A 27977-nucleotide genomic window follows, 5' to 3' on the forward strand; every position below is an offset into this window, starting at 1 on the left:
CAGTCCTTTTAAGGACTAGGTTACAGCATTTCCTACGACTTTTATCAGGCAGGTCTGTGCTCTTAAATAGATAGATTGTGGGAGTAAAGACTAATTGTAATTGGAGTCCTTTTCAGGACTAGGTTACATGAGTTCCTATCAGTTTTTGCCAGGCAGGTCTGTGCCAGTGCTGTGCAAGTTTTTTTCACAGCATTTGGCTGAATCTAGCAAAGCTAATCCTTTTTGGCCTATTGCAGAGTGTGTTAGTCAGTGGAGTAGCCTATCTGTGTTGCAAGATATACCACCTGTGTATAGAATACCAATTTTTTTACTGCACCTAGTGAAGTAAAATCTTTTGGGCATAGCATCATTCTATTAGTCCATCTATACTGACCTCCATCAGGTTGCAAACTGAATATAATTTTTTTCTGCATCTAGCTCTGAAAAAATATTTGGGCTTCTAGCAGTGTGTGGGACTTGGTCTATTAGTCCATCTATACTGACCTCCATCAGGTTGCAAATTAAAAATAATTTTTTTCTTCATTTAGCTCTGAAAAAATATTTGGGCTTCTAGCAGTGTGTGGGACTTGTTCTATTAGTCCTTCTATACTGACCTCCAGCAGGTTGCAAATTGAATATAATTTTTTTCTGCATCTAGCTCTGAAAAAATATTTGGGCTTCTAGCGGTGTGTGGGACTTGGTCTATTAGTCCATCTATACTGACCTCCATCAGGTTGCAAATTAAAAATAATTTTTTTCTGCATCTAGCTCTGAAAAAATATTTGGGCTTCTAGCAGTGTGTGGGACTTGGTCTATTAGTCCATCTATACTGACCTCCATCAGGTTGCAAATTAAAAATAATTTTTTTCTTCATTTATCTCTGAAAAAATATTTGGGCTTCTAGCAGCGTGTGGGACTTGGTCTATTAGTCCATCTATACTGACCTCCATCAGGTTGCAAATTAAAAATAATTTTTTTCTGCATCTAGCTCTGAAAAAATATTTGGGCTTCTAGCAGTGTGTGGGACTTGGTCTATTAGTCCATCTATACTGACCTCCATCAGGTTGCAAATTAAAAATAATTTTTTTCTGCATCTAGCTCTGAAAAAATATTTGGGCTTCTAGCAGTGTGTGGGACTTGGTCTATTAGTCCATCTATACTGACCTCCATCAGGTTGCAAATTGAATAAAAAAAATTTCTGCATCTAGCTCTGAAAAAATATTTGGGCTTCTAGCGGTGTGTGGGACTTGGTCTATTAGTCCATCTATACTGACCTCCATCAGGTTGCAAATTAAAAATAATTTTTTTCTGCATCTAACCCAGCCAATAGTTTTGGCCTAATACCACAGTTTGGCCACTCAGCTCTGCTCGGTTACCATCCATTGTTTTTTTGTGCAAACAACTCCAGAGTTGTGAATTAGTTAACCACCAAAATGAGTGGAAAAAGGCCTGCTGCTGGTGGAAAGGGGAATAGGCGTGTTGGGAAGGGGAAAAAAGGTTGTGTCCGTGGGGTAGGTGCAGAAGAAAGACCATCTTCCAGCCAAACTAAAATGTCTACTTCTTTTAGCGGACAATGTGATAAGATCCCTTTCTTACGGCCACGCCAATCGCTACAAATTCCAGATGAGGCACAAAAACAGCAGGTGCTTCAACGGATATCAAGTGCTCCTTTAAGTGGGCTCTCCTCCACATCAACTTCAACATCACAAATACTCCAGTCCTCAAAGGTGTCACCCAAATCGCACTTGCTTCCTCACAGCTCCCAAATCTCCAGCTGCCCGTCTGAGTATGAGGTAGAACAGATGGTTGAGTCTGCAGAGCTGTTTACTCATACTATAGCCTGGGAATCAGAGGTCGACTCCAGCGCTTCTGTGAATCCAGACGAGGAAATGATCTGCACTGATGCCCAGAATCTTTATGAGTCGGATCCAGGACCAGACGCAGAAGGTTCTGACCATAATGTAGACCCTCATTCCCAAACTGTAACTCCTGTTGGTGGAGACAATGAGGAAGACGATGATAAGACTCAAATACCTGATTGGAGCGACAACTTTAGTTTTTTGTCAGGGCAGGAACAGGTTGGCTCTGAGGACGACGGGTGTGATAACGCACAGGGTGATGATGATGAGGTCGGAGATCCCACTTACTGTCAACCCACAGTCAGCCAAGAGATGAGGTCAGCAGAGGAGGTGGAGGAAGATGCTAGTGACGACGAGGTCAGGTTGCGCCTTCCTGGACAGAGACGTAGTACTGGAAGCACGTCAACAACTGCATCCTCAAACACAACTCTGCCTCTCACCACAAGTCGTGGTGGCTCTTCAGGTCGCATGGGTGCTAAGCCTTGCATAGCCTGGGCATTTTTTCAGATCGATAAAGATGACCCAACTCGTGTTATCTGTAACATTTGTCAGCAAAAGCTAAGTAGAGGCCAAAAAATACATAGTTTGAGTACTTCATGCATGAACCGGCACATGGACATGAAGCATAAGTTGCAGTGGGAAGCTCAGTGTGCTACAATGCGGTCTAGCCGGCCGGGCCAACCACCGTCTGCCATATCTTGTGCATCCGCGGCCTCTTCATCCTCTGTGACTGGGGGGACAGCAGTCACACCTGTTTTGGGGCGCAGACCTGCCACCTCTTTACCCGCAACAGCCAGCGTGATTGGCAGGTCATCATTTTCTTTGGAGGTGGTAACACCAGCTGGTCTTGAGCGCTGTCCGACATCGATAGCACCACCTTTGGATCAAGGCAACCTAACATGTCCGCCTGCATCTTCCTCACAGACCGGCAGTTTGCCGGGGACACCCTTATCAACCCCGTCTAAGCACAATAGCCAGCCCTCGGTCCCTCAGATGTGGACAAGTAAAAGACCATTTCCTCCTAGCCATGAGAAAGCTAAGAGGTTGAATTTCACCATCTGCAAGCTCTTGGCTACAGAAATGCTGCCTTTCCGCCTGGTGGACACAGAGGATTTTCGAGACCTTATGTCCGTCGCAGTGCCCCAGTACCAGATGCCCAGTCGGCACTACTTCTCAAAGAAAGGTGTGCCTGCGCTCCACCAGCATGTCGCACACAACATCACCGCTTCTTTGAGAAACTCTGTGTGTGACAGGGTGCATTTCACCACAGACACTTGGACGAGTAGGCATGGACAGGGGCGTTACATGTCGCTGACTGGGCACTGGGTAACTATGGTGACAGCAGGACAAGGGGCTGCTGTCCAAGTCTTGCCGTCCCCACGAGTTGTGCGTCAATCCTCTTTATGTCAAAGTTCCACCACTGCTTCTGCCTCCTCAACCTCCTCTCGGTCTTCCACCTGCACCCAAAGCCTGTCTGGTCATGCCACAAGCTTTCTAACTGCGCAGAAGGGACCCTGCACACCTCCTTACTATGCTGGCAGTAGGGCTCAACGTCATCAGGCGGTTTTTACATTGAAATGTCTGGGAAATGTGAGTCACACAGCTGAGGAGTTGTGGTCAGCTCTGGAGAACCAATTTCATGAATGGTTGTCTCCACTGGACCTGAAACCAGGGAAGGCCGTGTGCGACAATGCTGCAAACCTGGGTGCGGCCCTTCGCCGGGGCAATGTCACACACGTGCCTTGTATGGCTCACGTGTTGAACCTGGTTGTCCAGCAATTTTTAGCCCACTATCCCAGACTAGATGGCCTTCTGCAGAGGGCACGGTCGCTGTGTGCTCACTTCCGCCGTTCGCATCCCGCAGCTCAGCGACTTACATCTCTACAGAAGTCGTTGGGCCTGCCACTTCACCGGCTAAAATGCGATGTGCCTACCCGGTGGAATTCAACTCTGCACATGTTGCAGCGACTGTGGCAGCACCGACAAGCCCTGGTGCAATACGTTCTGACGTATAGCCTGGGCCAACGAGATTCAGAGGTGGGGCAAATCACGCTGGAGGAGTGGTCTCAGATCAGGGACCTATGCACCCTTCTGCACAGTTTTGAAATGGCGACGAAGATGTTTAGTGCTGACGATGCCATTATCAGCATGACTATTCCGGTGATTTACATGCTGGAGCACATGTTAAACAGAATTCGGAGTCAGGTGGTGGCACAAGAGGAGGTGGAGGAAGTAGAGGAGGAGGAGTTGTATGCGGAAGGGCTAACATCTGCAAGGTCCAGACGGTCGGCAGCACCAAGGCGGCAGGCATGTGAGGGTGGGGGAGATGGTTTTACCAGGGCGCATGGTAGCAGCCAAACTAGTGAGGAAGGTGCAGGAGCCCAGGAAGAAGTGGAGGACGAACTGATGGAAGACTCATCAGATGAGGGAGACCTTGATCACATTTCTGTTGTGCGAGGTTGGGGGGAGAGGACAGAGGAAGGAAGCATGATTGTTACCTCGCCACCAACACAACAGGGACTTGGTGCTCCTGGATGCGCAACACACATGAGTGCCTTCTTGCTGCACTACCTGCAACATGACCCTCGAATTGTGAGAATTAGAAATAATCCTGACTACTGGGTTGCCACACTGTTAGATCCCCGGTACAAAAGTAAATTTGCAGAAATTATTCCTGCCATAGAAAGGGATGCACGCATGCAGGAGTATCAGCAGAGACTGTTGCAGAATCTTACATGTGCTTTTCCACAAAATACCAGTGGTGCACGTAGTGAATCTCACAGTTCCAACTTGCCAACCGTGGGACCGTCAAGTGTTCAGCACTCAAACCGTGACAGAACCACAGTATCTGCTGGTAACATCAATTTTGCGGAATCATTTCACCACTTTTTTAGCCCATGCTTTGCAAGGCCACAGGAGACAAGAAGTCTGACACATAGTCAACGCCTAGAGACGATGGTACAGGAGTATCTCCAAGTAAACATTGAAGCCACGACTGTGTCACTGGACCCTTGCTCTTTTTGGGCTTCCAATCTGGATAAATGGCCGGAGCTAGCCACTTACGCCTTGGAGATCTTGTCATGCCCCGCAGCCAGCATTCTGTCTGAACGTGTGTTCAGCGCTGCTGGTGGTGTGCTGACAGATAAGCGCACGCGGCTCTCCACTGATAATGTAGACAGACTCACGTTCATAAAGATGAACAAATCATGGATCCGAAACGACTTTTCTACCCCTGTGTCATCCTGGGGAGAGTAAAAGCTTGATGATTGGTTAAAATCACCCTACCAACCGTTTTAAGCTTTCAAATTACTAATCATGTTTATCTGTATCTTGACTGGAAAATAATTTGGGCTTTGTAGCAGTGTGCAGCACTGATCCTATTAGGCCATCTATACTAAAGCTTCACCAGATTTAAAATTAAAAATAATTTTTAGCTGCATCTAGCCCGGAAAATAATTTTGGGGCTCCGAGATGCGCAAGGCACATAAGTGCCTTCTTGCTGCACTACCTGCAGCATGACCCTCATATTGTCAGAATTCGAAGTAATCATGACTACTGGGTTGCCACACTCTTAGATCCCCCAAACTTTTCGATCAACCTTTTCATTTTAATAAAGACCAAAAAAATGGTCATTTTTGAAATTATAAGCATTAGCAGGTTGTTAGAAACTGAAATCAAACAGTTTTCAACTCAAAACTTTATTCTAGGTGATGTTACATTTTCACATAGGACCCCTTGTTCGAAAGGAGCTTCTGAACTCTCTCGTCCATTGAATTTGTCAGGTTTTGGATGGTTTCTGCTTCAATTGTTTTGCATGAGGACAGAATACCCTCCCAGAGCTGTTGCTTAGATGTGAACTGCCTCCCGCCATCATAGACACTCCTTTTAATGATGCTCCAAAGGTTCTGAATGGGGTAGAGGTCAGGGGAGCATGGGGGTCACACCATAAGTTTGTCCCCTTTTATGCCCATATCAGCCAGAGATGCAGATGTTTTATGTGCAGCATGAGATGGTGCATTATCATGCAGAAAAATGATCTTGCTGTGAAATACACGGTTCTTCTTCTTGAACCATGGCAGGAAGTGCTGTTTGAGAAAATCCACATACATTATGGAGTTCATCTTTAGCGCCTTCAGGGATCCTAAAGGGGCCGACAATCTCTCTCCCCATGATTCCAACCCAAAGCATTACTCCACCTCCTCCTTGTTGGCGCTGTAGCCGTGTTTGCGTGGGGTGTCCATCAACCAGCCATCCTCCACTCCATCCATCTGGACCATCGAGCGCTGCACGGCACTCATCCGTGAACAAAACAGTTTTGAAATCAGTCTTCATGTAATGTTTGGCCCACTGGAGCCGTTTCTGCTTGTGTGAAGTGGATAGAGGAGGTCGACAGGATGGCGCATGCACAGCTGCAAACCTCTGAAGGACCCTGCATCTTGTTGTTCGGGGGACGTTGGAGGCACAAGCAGCTTCAAAAACTTGTCTGCTGCTATGACAAGGCTTTTTTGCCGCTGCTCTTTCAACCTGACGTAATTGCCTGTAGGAAAGAGTCCTCAATTTGCCCTTATCAGCACGCACACGTGTGTACTGTGAATCAGCTACATACTTCTTGATTGCCAAGACACTTCATCCTGATCATCGCACAATGTTGATTGTAGTCATGCCTTGACCTAAACACTCCACAATTTGTTGCTTCTCAGCAGCCGACACATCCTTTTTCTTTCCCATTTTGGCAGAAAATGTAGGCTGCTTAATAATGTGAGAGAGCCTTCTTAAGTAGTCTTGCCTTTCATTGGACACACCTGCCAAACTAATTAGCACAGGTGTCTGCAATTGCTTACAGTGATATAAAGAGCCCTGACACACATCACCATCAATGAGTTTAACTGACAAACAAACAAATTCTTCCCTTATCACTCCTAAACACTTTTTGTATAATAATTTGGAACGCAGTGTACATGTGCTTTTCCACAAAACACCAGTGGTTCACGTAGTGAATCTTACAGTTCTAACTTGCCAACCGTGGTCTGTATGGAGTTGTTCAATAAAGGGCCCAAAATTAAGATAACATAGATGGGAGAGGTCTCTATGAATAGGAATTCCTAAGTATTTGATACCCTGTGAGGGCCAGGCAAAGGGAAAGTTGGACTGGATGGAATCCTATATGGATTTGGGGAGGGAGACATTGAGGGCCTCAGACTTCGCTGCATTGATTTTAAAATTTTACCATGTAACAAAGTGATCTATTTCAGCCATAACAGCATGGATGGATATATGTGATTGAGTGATATATACTAGGACATCATCAGCAAATAGAGAGCACTTGTACTCAGTGCCTCCCACCTCAATCCACCTAATATTGGGGTTATGGCGAATTGATGAGAGCAGGTGCTCCGTCACTAGGATGTATAAGAGAGGGGACAGAGGACATCACTGCCTTGTCCCATTGGTGATTGTGAAAGGTGATGAAAATGTTCTGACGCACCCCCTGGGCCTTGGGACACCCGGAGCCGGACCCTTTTTGGTGGATGCTGGTGGTTGTAGTCTTCGTGGCGGCGACCCAGTTCCGTGGCTCAGGGCGGTCAAACCAGTGGCGGAACTATTTATGTGGTTTTCATGTTTAAATGTCCGACAACGCCACCCGTGGATTGCGGTCAGAGTGAACCGCCGCTACAGGGCAGACCACTGAGGCTGGTGTTGTGGGTGCAGCAGAGCGTAGCATAACTCCCCACGGGAGGAGTATAGCCTCAGGGCAGTGTATGCGGAGGATGGGGGTGATGGTGCAGGGCAGCAGCAGTAACGACACGGAGTCAGTGATGCAGTTCAGGGCCTTTACTCACAGTTCTTATTATCCAGACCACGTCTGCAGGTAACGGCTGCCCACGTCGTACTGTGCTCACCAGGTGAGGGGCTCAGACAACTCCCAGATAACTTTGGAGCACTTCACAGGACCCCCTTTGTGTGTCCTTTGTCTGGCCTTTCTTACCAACACTTCTGTCCGGCTGCCTCGGGCCTCCTCTTGGTAAACTTGGCGCCAGTTTCCCTGACCCTATGTGGTGCCTTCCTAGCGGGTGTAGCGAGGGGCTGCGCCACATAAAATGTCAGAGCCTCCGGTTTCTAGCTGAGGGTCGTTTCCTGCCTCCACTAGTTCGGGGACCGGTCTCCCCCTTTGGCCTGACCCCTCCACGCAGGTGGATTCGGGCGTGCGGTGGCGACTCGCCCGTCCGCACCCCTGGGATCCCTTCATTCCTCGTTCCTGGAGCCTTCTCCGCTCCTCTTCCTTCCTTCTCCCTCTTCCAGGCCTGGGCCTCTGTTACTAGGCCCGCCTCCGGAGCAGAGCTCATGCAGAGCCCCTGCTCCCTGCCACTTCTGCTCAGACTTCTCTGCACTGAACTAAGATGGTGCCCACCTTTTATACTCCCTTCTCAATGCACCCAGGAACTGCTTCCTCCCTGCTCCTGCACTACAGGGTTCCCCTTCCTCAGTGTTCCCTCCCCCCACTCCAGCCAGGGACAGGGACTGTCGTGCCCATCTCAGGGGCATATTGGTCGCCCTGCCCCACGGCAATGTGGTGTAATGCATGCAGGTGTCGGGTCCTGATCCACACTCCATCCTTACCTGAGAGTGAGATATCACACCTCTGGGTGAGGTGCAATACGTCTTTAGCAACCGAGCCCTCAGGGTGCTACAGTTCCATTTATCTTCAGCCTAGGTGACGTATTGCGATACAGGGCCGTGATTTTGGCTATAAAAGGGTCCCCTAGACCCCTACCCCAAGCTTTTTAAGAGAATCATATATGGCGTGCCAGGAGACTCTATGGAATGCTTTCTCAGCATCCAACGAGAGTATCTAATTACAAATTTTTAACTGCATCTAGCCCAGGAAATACTTTGTGCCTAGTAGCAGTGTCTGCTAGTAAGCGGATTATCCCGGCTGTTAAGCAAGCTGCACCACCTGCAGTTTAGACACTTAATTTTTTCAAAGGAAATGCTTCGGGACCATGGGATACTTAGTGAAGAGCATCAGGAGGCACCCCAAGGCATAGGGGCTGGGACTGGCAGTAGGATGCCTTGCGGTGGACAGCCGAGCTCGATCCTTATAAAAGCTTTTTAACTGCAGCAGCTTTAGTGGACGCTACTGGAGCTGGAATTACCGCGGCTGCTGGCATGAGACTTGCCCTCCAATAGATCCTTGTAAATGGATTTAAAGTGTATTCATTCAAATTAGAGAGACAATTTAAATTAAAAAGCTTAGAGCTGCCTCCACCACAGGGGGGCTCGCTCGACCCACCAGCGGACAGGCACCAGTATTGGGAGAGGGGGGCTGGCCGTCAGGGTTCACCGCGGCTCTGGCACAAACCCGGCGACACGGAGGTGGCACGGGCAGGAGCGGACTGGCCGTGTCGGCTTCTCACTTTTTGGATTTTAGAAGGGCATGACATGCCTATATCTGTGTCTCCCCCTCCTTTTACTCCTCCACCTCTTTTATTTTCGCATGACTATATGTACTTGTCACTTTTCCATGTGTTAGTTATGTCTTCTGAGCAGTTTGTCAGCTTTTGGACACCTTTGAAGGTGTTTTCTATGTGTTTCTATGTGTTTTTGTTTGCCTGCCATTGGTTTTAACGGTGTTCGAAGGTGTTCGACGAACAGTTCGGCGAACACACGGGTGTTCGACGAACCGAACCGAACTCGAACACTACGGGGGTGGCTCAACACTAGTTTTGACATATTGTGTTAACAGCATCAGAGTCCAATTTAAATGCTCAAACTTAAAGCGCACCTGTCAGCAGGATTGAGCTCAGTAAACTACATACACTGTTAGGTGGGCGACATTACACTGATTAAAATGATACCTTGGTTAATGAAATCCGTCCTGTGGTTCTTATGTAATCTTTACTTTCAGTTTGGAGAGAATGATATGCTCGTGCTCCGGGCGGCATGTGGGGGGCGCTCCATCTGGTGCTCTGCTTACATATTCATCTGTATGCTCTTATGACAGCTCACTGTGCCTTCACTGATTTGCCTCCTATTTTACCTAGCCCCGCACTACTAGATGCATTATGTAAAATAGGAGGCAGGTGCACTTTAAGATCTGTTTACGTAGACCAACTGGCAGCACGATACAGTTGCAGATGAGAAAACTTTTACCAATTAGTGGTTGTTTAAATTCTTGCTTACACAGGCAGACCCGAGTAAACGATGTGCACTGAGTGATTTAAGCTAGATTGCTCAGTGCACATAGGCTGCCATGGTTCTTGGCGGTGAGAGTCCTAATTACACCCTAATTACACATGACCACTGCACCACAAAGAAAGATGATCTTTTGTGCTGCACTAACGATCATTTCACCCAACGAACGAGTGTTTGGCATGTTCATTGGCTTATAATAACGTTCATACACTATTATCTTGCAGTGTAGATGTCCCTTTAGGAGTAACAGACCATTGTATTTTAGCTAAGCATGGCTCTGTGTTTCTAAACATTCTCCAGTACTGGAGAGACATTATCTGTTTATGGGGAGCTAAGGCATTATATGGGAACTGGTGTGCATCTCAGCAACGTATGGACTATTTCATTTGCATCATAAGGAACTACAAATTTTTATGGCATTACACTTTAAACACCATTTATGTGGAACTGTGTGGCTCAATATGAGCACTCAATTATTAGAATTTGAGCATACTGTATTTTATTGTGGAGTCTGTCCCATTTTATATAAGCAATGCATCAGAATATATAGGCTCTATATGTGGTAATTTGTTGGCTAGGAATCTACTGTGAATCCGGGCTTGATGTGGCACTATTTATCTGGGCACCATAACGGCATCTAAACCATTTATTTAATATACAGCATTATTTAATATCTTATTATGAAATTATTGTAGGTAGATGATACAGAGCTTGATAACCATTAAAATATTTGCATTACTCCTTATTGTCTTATTTATTTAAATGAAGCATCCTTAGTATTTTATGAAGCAAATTCAAATACTCTACAAAGAGTAACCAATTTTTTTCTTTAATGCCATATATAATTATTGCATTGAATTCACTTGCAAACACAGCAGATTAATTTCACAGCATCAAATAGCCAGCCTCCAGAACCTACACCCATTGTTATGTTAGTTAACCACCTTTGAACAAGTTTTTAGGAGGTGGGAGGCGTTATTTCACAATGAGATTACATTTTAAGAGACCCCCAGCTTTATTTTTTATGTAGCTGTGGCTGATTTGGATGTCTGCTGTAGCATTTTATGTTTTTGTAATGAAAGTTTTTCAAATACTGTGCGAAGAGCTAATTTCAATTTCCTCTGTTTCATGTTATTGCAAATAGCTCTTTTAGTAGCATGTTAAAATCAATGTCCTGTGTCCTACTTGAATCTTAAAAACGGAAGAACTTTTTCAGTTAAAAAAAAAAATCTAGTTTCTTACAAAGAACTGTAGCGTTGTAATCTGCCCCAGTATAGAAATCACATAGAAAAATTATAGGAATTAATGCTTACTTCTTTTAAAGAATGATTTAGTCATTCTCTGGGACTATTACAATATGTACAGTGTTAATTGGAAAAAGTGTTTTCAAGCTTTGTAATACAGATGGCATCTCAAATCAGTCCCTTTACACCAACATTTTCCAAAATTTAATTTTCTTTTTTAAGTAGCATTTAGGCCAATGCACCGCTATCAGTATTTGGTCAGTATTTTTTCTCAGGAGTGGGAGCCAAAACCAGGAGTGGGTGATAAATGCAGAATTGGTGACTTGTTTCTATTATACCTTTTCTCTGATTGTTCCTCACCTGGTTTTGGCTTCCACTCCTGAGAAAAAATACTGACCAAATACTGACCAAATACTGATAGTGGGGCTGTGGCAGGAACTGAGCTTGCATTAATGCTGGCAGATAATGGCTGGTACACAGCAAGGATCGGCCACTAACAGGAGCAGGTGGAGCCGAGCTTTACTGTTAACCATTTAAATGCCACTGTCAATCGCTGACAGCAGCATTTGCACTGCTTGCTATCTATTGCCTCTCTTGTGCATATTTTATTGCTGGCTGTAAAATGAATTAACTGAGAATCTGTCAGTCAGCGCACTATGATGGTCTGATGGGAAGTCTGTAACTCTTTAGGCTACATTCCCACAATGAGTTTTAGGTACGTTTTTTTACACTGCGTATTTTCAGAAAAAAATACAAGTAACCTATTTTACTTAATGAGTGCAGAAATGGTGGAGAAAATCTGCAACCTCAAAAACTCACCAAAAGCTCATCGTGGGAATGTAGCCTTAATAAGTCTTTTTCTGACTTTCTCTCTGCTGATTTATGACCACTGACCACATACATTGTATACGGCATATGGTGCAAAATTTTGACTTAATTGTCAAATAAATTTTTCCCCAAATAAATGCATTTAAGTAAAAAAAAATGTCCCCAAAGGTGGACAACCACTATAATTCAAAGAAAGAAATCCACATTTAAAAAAAACATGCATTTTTTTCAACTCAGTTTTGATTTTTTATATCCTTTTGACTATAATGTAAAGTTTGGTGCATATTCCATAATGATTTTGTATAAAAGAGTCAGGTCCCATCTTTTTTAACACAGCACAGATTAAAAACCTGCAGTATGAACAGCAAAGTCAATTTCAAATTGAAATTATGGAAGCTCCTTTTGTAGGTTTTTTCCCCTTAGGAAACGTGAGTATCGCACACCAAAATCCATGTGAGAAAACTCTTTGTGAACATACCTTACATATCAGGTGTGTCTACCTTCCATTACTTCCTGTGGCATTTTAATGAACAATATATTTCCACACAATGTCTATTATTTAATGCATTCCGTCAACAGATCATTTTTCTCCTGTTTAGTTCTCCTTATTTTAGTGACTTTTTTTTTTGTTTGGGGAAAAATATAAAATGTAGCTGTCAAATAACAAATAAACATTTAAAAACATGCTCAAGTGACTGAAGCACTATTAAAAACACGAGCAAATCTATTAATAAGAAAGATGTCTTTTATTTGTAGCCTGTGACTTTTTTTATAATCAAGTGTCAATTCCATAAAATCTAAGTCTTGTGCGCTTGTCAGATTTGGTACACCTGCCATCATTCGTAAATCTGGATGACTGTGTTAAAGCTTCACCGTTCATAATTAAACAAAGTTTTCCAGGAACCTGCAAGTAGTATATGTCATATGTGTGTGTCAGAAAACCACCGGAGTACGATAAGGCAACCTGTCAGTACATGTCATTAATGAGAGGCTCCTGAGTTTTCAGTCATCCAATCAGAAAAGTCATAATGCCAAAGTCAGAAAAAAAAGTGGAAGGAATTTTAAAACTTTATTTACCAGAATATACATAAATATGTTAAAACTACAGTATCTTTCATCATCATCATGAGCAAATATTTTAATATTGAAACCAAATGAATTGTTTCAAATCTTTGATGAAAAAAAAGCAACAATGCCTTACTGATGTCATGAATCGAAGAGCCTAATGGCATATAGAATATTCTCCAAAGGAATGTGTACAGTGCAATGACGGATAAGTTAAAAGGTTCCCCCCCAAGTGTGGGAGTGGGAAAGATGACAGGTTTTGCAAATTATTATATGATTGGTCTTTAATCTCTTAAGGACGGAGACAATTTTTATTTTTGTGTTTACATTTTACCCTCCCTTTATTCCAGGAGTCATAACAGAAAAATTCCAAATAAAATAAAATAATGAAAATAATGAAATGTTGCCTTTTTTTGGGGGGTGGGATTGTTTTCATTGAATTCATTCTGTGGTACAAATAACATGGAAACATGATTTGCCAGGTTAGTATGATTATGGCGATACTAAACTTGCACACATTTTTTTTATTGAAAGGGATTCTTCAAGAATGTAATAAAATATTCAGCGACACGTAATTCTAATGGCAGCCTAGTCTAGTCGTGTCAGGATGGGCTGCGCTGTGAAGATACACCACTCCCGAGACCTGTGTATCAACTGTCAGAAGACCTATAGAGAAAGCACACATACTGTAGCTGCTGAAGAAGCACTGTGACAGGAGAGAAAATATATCATGTCCTTAGCTTACAGAGCACATAAAATTCACATAAAATTCCCAAATTTGGAATACATACAATGTTTTTCATTGTATTTATTTAAGCAGCAGTGGTGACCAAAAAAACTCACAATTCTGATTTATTGATTTCTCATTATGGCTTTTACCTTGTGAGTCAATTAATTTTATATGTCGAAAGACCAGACTTTTAAGGGAGCGATGTTTTTTTTTACTTTTTAATCTCTATATTTTGAATTCAGAAAAGGTTGGTGATTTCATTTCTTAAATATTTTTTAAAAACATTTTACATTTTTTTTTCTCTTTCTGTTTTAAACCTTTAGAGGTCTTGAACTTGCAGTGGTCCGATTATACTATATATTGCAATATTTCAGTATTCCAGTATATACTGAAAATTGAGAGCTCTTTTGAAGTTCAGCCTCGAGATTAGCCTCTAAGGAGTACAAAGATGGTAGCAGCATAGGCATTCAACAAGCCTTACCATAACAACTCATTGGTGGATAGGGCAATGAAAGCCAGTTTGCATGAGCACCAACATCCAAACCTTTTAAACACTACTGTCAAGAGGATGACAGTGGTGTTTAAATGGTTAACAGCATTAATTGGAACTCAGCTATGGCCGCTGCTCTTAGACATAGCTGGCATACACAATGTGTACGTGACTTGTATTAGCAGGATAAAGGGAATTTATACTTATACCATGATCTTTTTAAGGCAGAATAAAATAGTGAATTTAGTGCAGTATTATTTTGTAACTGTTTTCATATAATCCATTGGTATCTGCTTCATCATCAACCAAGATAAAGACTCGACTCCATCATGTGCGTATGCTGAGTAGTGTTCGATATTCATGAGCTACCACTACCCCTGCCTGTACGCTGCTGACTACAAGCTTTCTCACAGTGCACAGTATATATTGACAATCCATGAAATTGAGCACTTCAGTGCTGCAGAAGAGATAATAATGGCAGCCATTACAGCTTGAAAGAGGGTTGTCACCTATATTAATTAATTCTTGCAAGGTAAACAGATTTATGGAGTCTGGAAAAAAAATTGACAATCTCAATAAGAGTGGTAATAACTGCCAAATCCAGTTGTTGTTTTAAGAAAACCTATAAAATAAAAAAAGAACAACTAAATGCCATATATTAACCCCTTCGCGACCTTGGGATTTTCTGTTTTTGCATTTTCGTTTTTTGCTCCCCTTGATCCCAGAGCCATAGCGTTTTTATTTTTTGGTCTATATGGCCGTGTGAGGTCTTATTTTTTTGCGGAACGAGTTGTACTTTTAAATAACATTACTAGTTTTATCATATCATGTACTGGAAAACAGGAAAAAAATTCCAAGTGCGGTGAAATTGCAAAAAAAAATGCAATTCGACAGAGTTTTTTTTTTTTTTCCACGTTTACTGAATGCTAAAACTGACCAGCCATTATTATTCTCCATGTCTTTACGATTTCGTAGACACCAAACATGTATAGGTTCTTTTTTATGTGGTGAAAAAAAATCCAAAGTTTGCTAAAAAAAAAAAGAAAAAAAAATGGCGCCATTTTCCGAGACCCATAGCGTCTCCATTTTTTGGGATCTGAGGCCGGGTGATGGCTTATTTTTTGCGCGTCAAGCTGACGTTTTTATTAATACCATTTTGGGGTAGATCCGATGTTTTGATCGCCAGTTATTGCATTTTATTACAACGTTGCGGCGACCAAAAAAACGTAATTCTGGCGTTTGGAATTTTTTTCTCGTTATGCCGTTTACCGATCGGATTAATTCTTTTATTATATTGATAGATAGGGCGATTCTAAATGCGGCGATACCAAATATGTGTATGTGGGGTTTATTTTTTATTATTTTATTTTGAATGGGGCAAAAGGGGGGTGATTTAAACTTTTACATTTTTTTAATTTTTAAAATATTTTTAAAAACATTTTTTTAAACTTTTTGCATGCTTCAATAGTCTCCATAGGAGACTAGAAGCAGCAACTGTCCGATCGCCTCTGCTACATATAGGTGATCAGCAGATCACCTCTATGTAGCAGAAATGCTCCTGTACTATGAGTGCCGACCACTAGGTGGTGCTCATAGTAATCTTTCCATGACAACCACTGGAGTCTGCTGCAGAGCCAGGGTTGTCATGACCACCCATCGGTGACCCACGATCACGTGACGAGGTCACCGATAGGCCGGGCTAATGCCACGCTTCCGGCGATGTTAAATGCCGCTGTCAGAGATTGACAGTGGCATTTAACATGTTAACAGCCGCGGGTTGATCGCGATTCCACCCGCGGCTGTTGGGGGCACATGTCAGCTGTAATAATCAGCTGACATGTGCCCGTTTCAGTGCGGGCTCAGCGCCGAAGCCCTCACTGAGCCGGGTGTGATGGCCTGGGGCGTACTAATGTGCCCTGGGCCAGTAAGGGGTTAAGATTAAATTGTTTTATTCTTGTTCGATTTTTCAGCTTCAGTGTAACTTCCTATCATTTAAGGACCTTCACAGATTTTAATTTATGCTCATTTAAAGGTGTTGTCCCAAAAACAAAGTACATTTTAATTAAAAAAGCTTAGAATAAATATAAGTTCCACAATTGGATGTGTTGAAATAATGTTCCTGTCCCAAGTGTTCCTGCCCCTGTGTATTAGCCGTGTGCGACCATGCTGAAACATGGTCAAATATACCACATCTCCAGGGTGGGGGAGGAAACAAATGAGTATACAGACAGAACAGTATGGGATCGTGGATGATTCTTTCAGTGAGGTAAAACAAGCTGTTAAACAGTTTTTAAACAGGCAGGGAAATAATTTTCCTTAAAAACCAGCAGCTGCAATCCTGTGCTGTAATGTCTGTATACTCACCTTTGCATACTCCACTGTTCAGGAGATGTGGAATGAACAAACCATACTCCTGCAAGGTCAGACACGGCCATTGCACAGTACACAGCAGGGGCACATTTATAAGATTATCTCAGCACAGGGACAGTTCATTTAAACACATCAATTTGTGGAATTTATTATTATTCCAAGATGTGTTGATAAAAGTGCTCTTTGTTTGTGAAAAAAACCCTTTTAAGCTTGCGGAATAAATGCACACAAATAGATATTTTGGTGTATTGTAACTAAATATACTTCTCAATATTAAAAATCTGAAACGCTACTTTTCAATTATTTGTGAAAACCAAAATGTAGTCCAGAGCTGTGAGACCTCAACTTTACAAACCACTACAAAGCCATAGGCCAGTCCGTCTAACAGGTTTCAATTTGAAGTTGCACAGAGAGTAAGTGAATGCCTTTGAGGAAATTAAAATAAGATTCTTAAATGACTCTTCAAAGAAATGAATCGATTCATTCCCCAGTCATGGAGGTTGTAATTTTAAAAGGTTAGAAGTTTCATTTTTATGTCATTTATGTTTAAATAGACAAATGCTTCATTTATGTTGTCACTTAACTACTTATTTAAAGACATACCACATTTTTCGAACTATAAAACACACTTTTCTCCTCCAAAATTTTGGAGGAAAGTGGGGGATACGTCTTATAGTCTGGATGTACCTTATAGTGTGGCTGTAGATGGGGGGGGGATTCAGCATTGGAAGAGCGGGTCAGAGGAGGCAGGAGTTGGCACCTGTAGCTAACAGTCTGCCCGCTATTAAAGAAAATGAATATTCACTGCTCCCGATGCCCATAGTCCTGCCTACCTCTATGCACTGAAGCTGGTGTCTAGAGGTGGGAGGGACTATGGGCGTGTGGAGCAGTGAATATTCATTTTCTTTAATAACGGGCACACTGTTAGCCGCAGCCACTGGATCCTGCAGCAGCTGGGCGATCACTTGTGACCGCTATTAAAGAATATGAATATTCACTGCTCCCGATGCCCATTATCCTGCCTACCTCTATGCACTGAAGCCGGTGTCTAGAGGTGGGAGGGACTATGGGCGTGTGGAGCAGTGAATATTCATTTTCTTTAATAACGGGCACACTGTTAGCCGCAGCCACTGGATCCTGCAGCGGCTGGGCGATCACGTGTGACCGCTATTAAAGAATATGAATATTCACTGCTCCCCATGCCCATTGTCCCGCCCACCTCTATGCACTGAAGCTGGAGCCAATGGATGGGCGGGACTATGGGAGTGGAGAGCAGTGAGTATTCATTCTCTTTAATAGCGGGCATACGTGATCGATCAGCAACTGCAGGAGCCACCGGATGCGGCTAACAGTGTGCTCGTTATTAAAGAAAATGAATATTCACTGCTCCACATATCAATAGTCCCTCCCACCTCTAGACACCGGCTTCAGTGCTTTTATGCTGCGATGCTCTTAGAACTCCATTCAAAAAAGTGTGGATTGTACAGAAATTGCATCCCACCTTGACAAATTTACTACAATTTACTCCAGAAATTGTCGCAAATTATAACCCAAATGTACATGTGCACATACCGGGTATAGGTTTGATTTTCTAGTGGATGGAAAGGGAAAGGTGCAGCATAACCACATCCCATACCTCTTAATACATTTGTTGTATTTTATTCTAGCTGCATTTTGATATTTTGATTAAGACCAGTGTAAGAAATTTGACCACAGCTAATGGAGGTCTACAAATATACAAACGCATTCCATATATCCTCGCTGCCCTACTCAAATATTCCAAAAATCCACATTGTGGCTTTTTCGGAATTCGCTGTCTGCTGGACCATAAAGGGCCATAAAATTATACTTATCCTCATCGCATCTTCTTTTCACCACCGTGAGCGGTGAAATTCAAAATGGTAGCGTGACTTTACACAGAACAATCCGAGGCCTCATCAGAGAAGGAAGCCTCAGACTAGCGTGAGGAAGACCAGGGATTTAGCATTTGAGATGCTGCTAATAAGAGGCGACAAGAACTGGACAGGTGATGGTGAGAGGAGAGGGTGGAGGGTTGAATGGTAAGGTGAGTATATTTTTTTTAATTTTTTAAACATTACGTTTATTATCCTTCTGGTATCTGGATAGACACTGGAGCATATAAGTGGCCATTAACCCCTTTATTATCAATGACATACATTTATGTTATTAGCTGTGTCCCCGCCTTTCATACAGGCTCTGGCGCTGAGCCCGCATCTTTCCTTGCCCTTGATGGCTAACAGCCGAGTGTGGATCCGAGATTCACCAGCGGCTGTTAACCAGTTTATTGCCGCTGTCAAACGTTGACAGCAGCATTTAACATGTTTCAGCCAGAAGCACGTCAATAGTCCTGCCCTTCGGCGCCCCTGTCATGTGATTGCAGTGCACCGATGGATTGTCATGACAGTCGGGGGTCTGCAGAAGACCCCTGTGCCTGTCATCACGATACTCCTGTGAGTGCTCAAGCACTACTATGTATAGCAAAGGCTATCGGAAGATTACAGCTTCAAGTCTCCTAAGAGGACTATTGAACACAGTAAAAAGTAACTAAAAAAAAAGAAAAAAAAACATAAGCTCAAATCACCCCCCCCCCCCATTGCCCCATTGAAAATAGAACAACTGCACATATTTGGTATTGATGAGTTCAGAAATGTACGATCAAAAAAATTAAGTAAGTTAATCTGATCGGTAGACGGCGTAACAAGAAAAAAAATCAAAATGCCAGAATTACATTTTTTTGGTCTCCGCAACATTGCAATACAATGCAATAAGAGGTGATCAAAACATCGTATGTACCTTAAAATGGTATCAATAAAAAATGACAGATAAAGTTTCAGAAAATAAGCTATCACTCAGTCCCAGATCCAGAAAAATTGAAACGCTATGGGTGTTAGAAAATGGCGACAAATGCAAAAACGTATTTTCATACGAATTTTGGATTTTTTTTCACCACTTAATATAAAAAAAACCTATACATGTTTGTAATCTGTGTACTCTTACTAACTTGAGGATTCATTTTGCCAGGTCTGGTTTACCATATAGGTAACATGGTGAATAAAAAAAAAAAAAAAAAAAAACTGTGGAATTGCACTTTATTTGCAATTTCAAAGTAAACTATGTGGTAAAATCAATTTTGTCACTCAAAAGTACAACTTTTCCAGCAAAAAACAAGCACCCATAAAGAAATATTGACTGAAAAATAAAAACTTTAGGGCTCTTGGAAGAAGAGGAAAAAACAAAATTGAAAAATTCAAAATTTAAAATGGCGCAATTAATACAGGTAATGAGTGCAGAGTAGGAGGGCTACTTAGAGAAAAAACTAACAGGTCTGTGAGAGACAGAATTCTTGCTGGTTGGTAGGTGATCAAATACTTATTTCATGCAATAAACTACAATTTAATTATTTAAAAATTATATAATGTGATTTTCTGCTTTTAACTTTTAGATTCTGTCTCTGACAGTTGAAGTGTCCTAAGATAAAAATTACAGACCTGACATTCTTTGAAGGTGGGAAAACTTGCAAAATCAGCAGTGTATAAAATACTTATTTTCTCTACTGTAAATAACATAAAAATGGGGTCTGTCACTATCTCTCTATGACTATGTCCCATTATTTCTGTAATGCTCTTACTTTAAAGCAATTTAAATTTTGGGGTTTGCATATAATATATACTTGAAAATATAATAACTAAATGTCCATATAATGCACAATCTCAGTTGCATCTATAATTGAAATGACTGTAAGTCATACCTCGGGTCTTAGCAAAACGTTATAATTATGTTGAGAAATGTATAATATAACATTTGATAAAATAAGATTACATGTAATTGTGAAACAACAGTACAAATATATATGATATTTTCCAGCCTGCCTTCAGTGCCGTACATGAAATTGTATACAATTTTTCTTAGATTTAACAAGTCATTGTTCCGGCTTAAATGCATTACCATGTATATAGCCAACTGGAGCCTGTCTATATTGAATGATGTTGTACGGAAAATAAAGAACTGGAAATGGAGGATGGAGGAAAAAACAGATCAGCACTAAAGCCAATATTTCTATCTTGAAAATCAAGATAAAATGGTAGCTCACATTTTGATAATATTTTAGGTTATCTAATTTACACTTTAATTTAACTTTTGTTATAGATTAATATTTTAACTTGACATTAAACCATTATAAAAACAAGACAATCAAAAATTATAATGCTATAATGTGACTTAATCCCTTTATGATGTGCCGTAATAGTACGACACAAGTCATATTCCCCTGTTTGGTGCGGGCTCCGGTGCTGAGCCCGTACTTTTCCGTGCACATGACAGCTGATCTATACCGCTGACATGTGCCAGCAACAGCCGCAGGTGGAAACGCGATCCAGCCGCTTCTGTAAACTAGATAAATGCTGCTGTCAATCTCTGCTAGTTCGTAGATACCAAACATGTATAGGTTCTTTTTATTTAAGTGGTGAAAAAAAGAATGGCACCATTTTCCGAGACCCGTAGCGTTTCCATTTTTCGGGATCTGGTGCCAAGTGAGGGCTTATTTTTTTGATTTTCAAAATTCTTTTTATTAGGGGATTCTTGCAGTATAGGGGACAAGGGGTCAGGAAAGGGATGTAGGGAAAGGTAAGGCAACCAAATAAAGGAAAAGAGAAAAAGGAGAAGGGAGGAAAAGGAGAGGAGAAGAAAAAAAAAAAGGAAATTAAGATCATCTTAACATAGTTGCACCACAACGTTAACATAATAAGTGCAAAAACAACGTAGAATGAAGTATAGATTAAAATAATTCTGGTAAAGTAATAAAATATCATATATGAGGCTTCTCTTGCTTGGAGGAAAAATTGCGCTCCAAGAGGACCATTTGGAATTATATTTTGGTAGAGAGTTATTCCTTAAAGCTAAGGAAATTTCAAAAACGTTATGGGAGAACATAATATCAATTATTTCGGAAATAGAGGGAATATCCATTGATTTCCACTTTGACGCAATACAAGTTTTTATAACAGAGAAAATATGTAAAGAAACTTGTCTAAGTTTAGGAGGGAGGTCATCTGCTTCCAGAAAAAGGAGAACCAATTGGGGAGAAATTTTTATGGGAGATTCATTGATTTTATTCAATAGTAAAGAGACATTTCTCCTAAGTATAGAAAGTTTTGGACATTCCCAGAATATGTGAAGATTGCCTCTTTGACCACAATTCCTCCAGCACAAATCAGATTGAGCAGGAAATGCCTTTTTAAGTCTAGCGGGAGTGTAGAACCACCTAGATAAAATTTTAAAATAATTTTCATGTAGGTTTGCGCTAATAGAAGATTTGTACGCTAGCTCCACCGCTTTTGTTCCATTTATCTAGGAGGAAATGATTATTTAGATCTTTTTCCCATCACCAAGTAAGGGCTTATTTTTTGTGAGCTGAGCTGATGATTTTATTTTGTGGTAGATTCAATGTTTTGATTGCTCGTTATTGTATTTTATTGTAATGTTGCGGCGACCAAAAAAACACATACTGCCAATATGGTAACAAAGTGGCTTAAGGATAAAGTCAATGTTTTGGAGTGGCCATCACAAAGCCTTGATCTCAATCCTATTGAAAATGTATGGGCAGAGCTGAAAAGGTAGGTACAAGCAAGGCGACCTACAAACCTGGATCAGTTAAACTTTTGACTTTGCAGTAAGTAATAAAAATGCATTAAAACATTCTTCCTCTCTCATTATTCTGGCATTTGGAAAATATTAAAAATTATGGTAACCCTAATTGACCTAAAACAGGGAAGGTTTATTCTGATTTCATGTCAGATATTGAGAAAAACATGCATATGTGTCTTTTTATATAGTTTATATAAACTTCTGGTTTCAACTGTATATATATACAGTACAGACCAAAAGTTTGGACACACCTTCTCATTTAAAGATTTTTCTGTATTTTCATGACTATGAAAATTGTACATTCACACTGAAGGCATCAAAACTAACAATGTTGGGGATTTATTCAAAATTGAAGGCATACTGAACAAGCATGGCTACCACAGCATCTTGCAGCGGCATGCTATTCCATCCGGTTTGCGTTTAGTTGGACCATAATTTATTTTTCAACAGGACAATGACCCCAAACACACCTCCAGGCTGTGTAAGGGCTATTTGACCAAGAAGGAGAGTGATGGAGTGCTACGCCAGATGACTTGGCCTCCACAGTCACCAGTCCTGAACCCAATCGAGATGGTTTGGGGTGAACTGGACCGCAGAGTGAAGGCAAAAGGGCCAACAAGTGCTAAGCATCTCTGGGAACTCCTTCAAGATTGTTGGAAGACCATTTCCGGTGACTACCTCTTGAAGCTCATTAAGAGTGTGCAAAGCAGTCATCAAAGCAAAAGGTGGCTACTTTGAAGAACCTAGAATATAAGACATATTTTCAGTTGTTTCACACTTTTTTGTTAAGTATATAATTCCACATGTGTTAATTCATAGTTTTGATGCCTTCAGTGTGAATGTACAATTTTCGTAGTCATGAAAATACAGAAAAATCTTTAAATGAGGTGTGTCCAAACTTTTGGTCTGTACTGTATATAGTGAGACAGAGGGAGAATTTTGTTGGGTTTTTTCCTGCAGCACAATATGTACTATAAAACACTGTAAAATGTTGCTGCTAAAAAGAGACTGACAGTTCTAAATAGTCATCTAATTATCATTCCAGACAGGATTACAATGACGTATAACATCTCTGTTATTCTGTGAGGCTGGAAAGAGATAAATAACACAGGAATACATCAATGACAATAAGGCTGTGTGCCCACGTAGCGTTTTTCAAGCGTTTTTGATGCGGAATTTCCGCAGCGGAAACGCTTGTAAAACGCTTGGTAACCCGCACCCCATGGTCCCCAATGGGATTCCGCAAGTTCTATGCACATGCTGCGGTTTTTTCCGCAGCGTTTATGCTGCGTTCAAAAATCCGCAGCATGTCAATTAATTTTGCGTTTCCGCAAGCAGAATTGCCATAGTCCAATGCATAAAAAACGCAAGGCAATTCCGCATGTGGAAAACGCGTGATAAACGCGCGAAAAACGCGCGATAAACGCGTGCGGAATTCCGCATGCGTTTTTCCGGGAGAGGACTTGCATTTATGCAGCAGAAATTTTCTGCTTCATAAATGCAACGTGGGCACATAGCCTTAGTGGTGGACAAATATCACCTCCTCTGAAAAATGACATCAGCTCAGGTCACAAAGCAATGCACACAAAGCTCTCCCATAGAAGTCAATGAGTCACCAACGGACTTGTCACGGCTTTAAAGTTAAACTCTAAACTGCTGTTTGCAGGCCCTATAAAAATGTTTAGAAAATAAAACAAAAACATCAACAATAAAAAAATGAAATAAGAAACAATGTTTCAGAATTTAGGTTTTAAAGGCAATTACATCTGCTCAAACCAGGAACAGCATGAATAGCAGCATGGTCACATGATTGCAGCCTGGTATATTGTTCTTTGTAATGCTCCATCGGGGACTATAGGCTGAGACCAAACCAGTGTGCTGTCACTCCCAGCCAGCAATTAGCTGTAGCTCTGGAGGTGACTGACAGGTCTCTCCAGTCAGTGTGTATAGGGGGAACCCATCAATCACCTGCAGTGGTGACAGACTAGTCTGGTGTCTGGCTATGGTCCCAGGCCAGATCTTTTAAGTACATTTCCATGAAATACCGCAATGTTTCAGACAAAAATATACCTAGCTGCACTTGCGGTTTGGTCAGCGTGAATCGCCAGACAGGTTCTCCATGATTATTAAAATAAAATGTAGGGAATTATCTGGGACACAAATTTTTAACTAGTGCAGAGCTCGTGGCATGCCCATTCATTACAAAAACAGCCATTTATGTCAGTGGGCAGTGTTTAACGCTTGTTATTTTCTTGACTGCTAGCTGCTGGATTTCACTATAGCCAATAGTTGGACAATATTTCACATATATAACTTTTAGTAGACACATGCATCATTATTGCCTTTTAAATATTGAGATTTTGTAACCATTATTAACAATGAATCTTAAAGGTTTCAGTTCTTGTAGGGAAATTTGGTACTAGTACTGTATTTAAAAAAAAAAACACGTACAACATACCGTAGCTAAAAAAAATGCAGCTTGTCCCGAAAATTGTCTGTTTTAGAATTAAATTAGTGGAACATCTGGATGCAGAAGTAATTGATTTAGTAAAAAAAAAGAAAAAAAGTTAATCACGTATATTGTATGCCATCTGCGTGTTGTCCGTGAGTTTAACGGACTTGTATGGGTGATTTTCATCTGTGCCACAGATAAAAAATAGGTGCCTCTGTAATTTGTTTTGCGGACACACGATCCGGTGTGAGCAGCCTCATAGATTATAATGACAACAAGAAAAATAGGATTCTGAATAAGGCCAAATAGATCTGTTACAGCATCAAGTCCAGCAATGGCATCAGCAGTGGCCTAGTAAAGGATGTCTCTAAGGCTACGTGCACACAGAGATTTTTTTAGATGTTTTTGGAGTGGAAACTCCTCAAAAACTTTGAGTTTTCTCTCAGTAGTTTGTACTCCAAAAACTCTACAAAACAATTGTGTGCAAATGCCTAAAGGGTAGCAAATCTAAGATTTGTCCATCAATTTGTTAAAAAAAAATCCCTATTCTCACTATTCCTGGTATTTCAATTGCACCATTGCTTCGTCCTCTGTACAACCAAGAGAGCAAATCTCCTGTGATGACATCTCGTGATTAGCTGCAGTGGTCACATGAAATAATATATTATAAGAGGCCAATTGATAAAGAGATTGGCTTGGGAGCAACAAACAGCGCTAGGGAAGGTGAATATATTTTTTTTAGTTGTTTAAGGAGAAACCAACTTTTTATTTTTTATCTCATAAATCAATAAAAAAATTTGTAATAATCTGGAGTGTTGGAAGAAAAAAATGCTGCATAAAATATTCACATGTTTAATGGTTTTTAATGTTTTTTTTTCTCATTCATTTGAATTGGTAAAAAACGCTGAAAGAATTGAGATGCTGTAGATTTGAAACTGCTTAAAATCTGCAATGAAAATACGTCCACCTTGACCCTTTTCTTGGTACACACCCATTATAATCTATGGGACTGCACATGTCCATTATTTCACACAGACCGTGTGTCCATGTAACAAACCCGTAGACATGTTCATTTTTTTCCGGCAGCACGGGTGTCAATACATCTTGCACACGTTCACGCATATGGTGTGACATCCCTGTGCCGTCTGTGTGACACGTACCGGAATAAAATGCAGAATAGAAATGACAGATGTTTAGGTGTTAGATATGGCAAAGATAGAGATCGATAGACATGGGGCAAAGAGATAGATAGATATCCGTGGGAAATATAATTAGTGCCATGCATGTGTAGTTCGCTATACTTGTTTGTGGCTAATAAATAAATAAATAAATGAAAAAAACTATGTGTGGTCCCCCCTATTTTTGATAACCAGCAAAGGTAAAGCAGACAGCTAAGGGCTGATAGTATCAAGCTGGGAAGGTGCATGGATATTGGGCCCTTTCTACCCTAAAAATACCAGCCCGTAGTAGCTCCAGAATTGGCGCATCCATTAGATGCATCAATTCTGGCACTGTGCCCGGCTCTTCTCAATTGTCCTGGTGCGGTGGTAATGGTAGTTTGGGTTGATGTGAGCTGTGATTTGTCAAAAATCACAGCAGGCATCAAGCCCTGGGGTTCGTAATGGAGAGGTGTCAGACACCCTCATTACTAACCCAGTAATACAAAAAAAACACATACAAAAAATTCAACAATTTATTTGAAAAAAAAAACCAACAATCCCACGTCGGTCTGTTGGTCCACCGTAGACCTGACAGAAATAAACACAAGAGACAGTCCCTTGTTCACCAATTTATTATCAGAAATGTTCCCACGGAGCTCTTATGTCATCCATGCTCCACCAATCTGGCTCTGGCATCTTTGAATAGCAGTAAAGTTCCTGCTATTCCCAGGCATCGGGAATTGATGACATTGTTCATCAGCGTCAATGGCTCACGCTGTACTCAGCGAGATCCGGTGGCTCTGATGAGCGTTGTCATCATTGTCCGATGCCTGTGAATAGCTGTAACTTTACTGCTATTCACAGTTGCCGGAGCCAGATTCGGGTAACATGAACTACATAAGAGCTCCATGGGAACATTCCTGTTAAGTAATTAGTGAATAAAAGGACTGTGTCTTGTGTTTATTTCTCTTGTTTTAGGTTTTTAAGGTATCCATTTCAGAACTACATTGGATTTCCAGGACTATAGAGGACCTGCGTGGCAATTTTTACAATTTTTTGCAATAAATTGGTGAACCAGAGATAGTGTAGGGGAGTCTTTATTCAAATAAAGTATCTTTTTTTGTGTCGTTTTTTTGATTACTGGGTTAGTAATGGAGGTGTTACTAACCCCAGGGCTTGATGCCAGCTAAGATTTTTGAAAATCACAGCTCACATCAACCCCAATACCATTACCTCGATTGTAACTGCACCAAGGCAATTGAGAAGAGCTGGGTAAAGCACCAGAATTGATGCATCTAATGGTTGCACCAATTGTGGGGCGGCTGCAGTCTGGTATTTTTAGGCTGGGAAGGGCCCAATATCCATGCTACCTAGCCTGATAATATCAGCTCACAACTGTCTGCTTTACCTTTGCTTGTTATCAAAAATAGGGGGGAACCCAAAGTCATTTTTTTCATTTATTTATTAGCTAAATACATGTGCACTAAATTACACACACAAGGCACTAATTATATATCTCACGGACATCAATCTATCTATTTTTATCTTTGCACCTCTAACACCTAAACATCTGTCATTTCTCTTCTACAGTCTATTTCAGTACGTGTCACACGCATGCGGCACACAGATGCAACACATATACACACGGACACAGATAACACCGGTACTGTTTTTTCCAGTACCGGAATCATCAGGATGTGTGAAGGTGCCTAAAGCAATATGTGCATGAGTTTTCAGAAATCTCTTTCTCTTTGATGACAAACTGAAATGCTATATTTTTGCGCAGGAAAAATAGGCAAAAAATGCAATGGAGCTAATCATTAATTTACAAAATTTTCATTTCAAAGGTAAAATCTGTTTTCAGTGAAGAGAGATTTTTACATTACTGAGATAGGAGATAACAATTGCCACTGATAAGATTCTATGTGGTGGGAAAGGGAGGA

General features: G+C 41.3%; 1 protein-coding gene across 11 annotated transcripts in view; it reads right to left on the minus strand.

Moving 5' to 3' along the window:
• Positions 1-27977, minus strand: part of TENM2 (teneurin transmembrane protein 2) — a 2544132-nt gene that overhangs the window by 1924513 nt on the left and 591642 nt on the right. The window lies entirely within an intron of this gene.

The sequence above is a fragment of the Phyllobates terribilis genome, unplaced genomic scaffold, assembly GCF_046119375.1.
Source record: "Phyllobates terribilis strain yellow unplaced genomic scaffold, ASM4611937v1 Scaffold_11__3_contigs__length_659146591, whole genome shotgun sequence".
In the NCBI taxonomy this organism is placed as follows: domain Eukaryota; kingdom Metazoa; phylum Chordata; class Amphibia; order Anura; family Dendrobatidae; genus Phyllobates; species Phyllobates terribilis.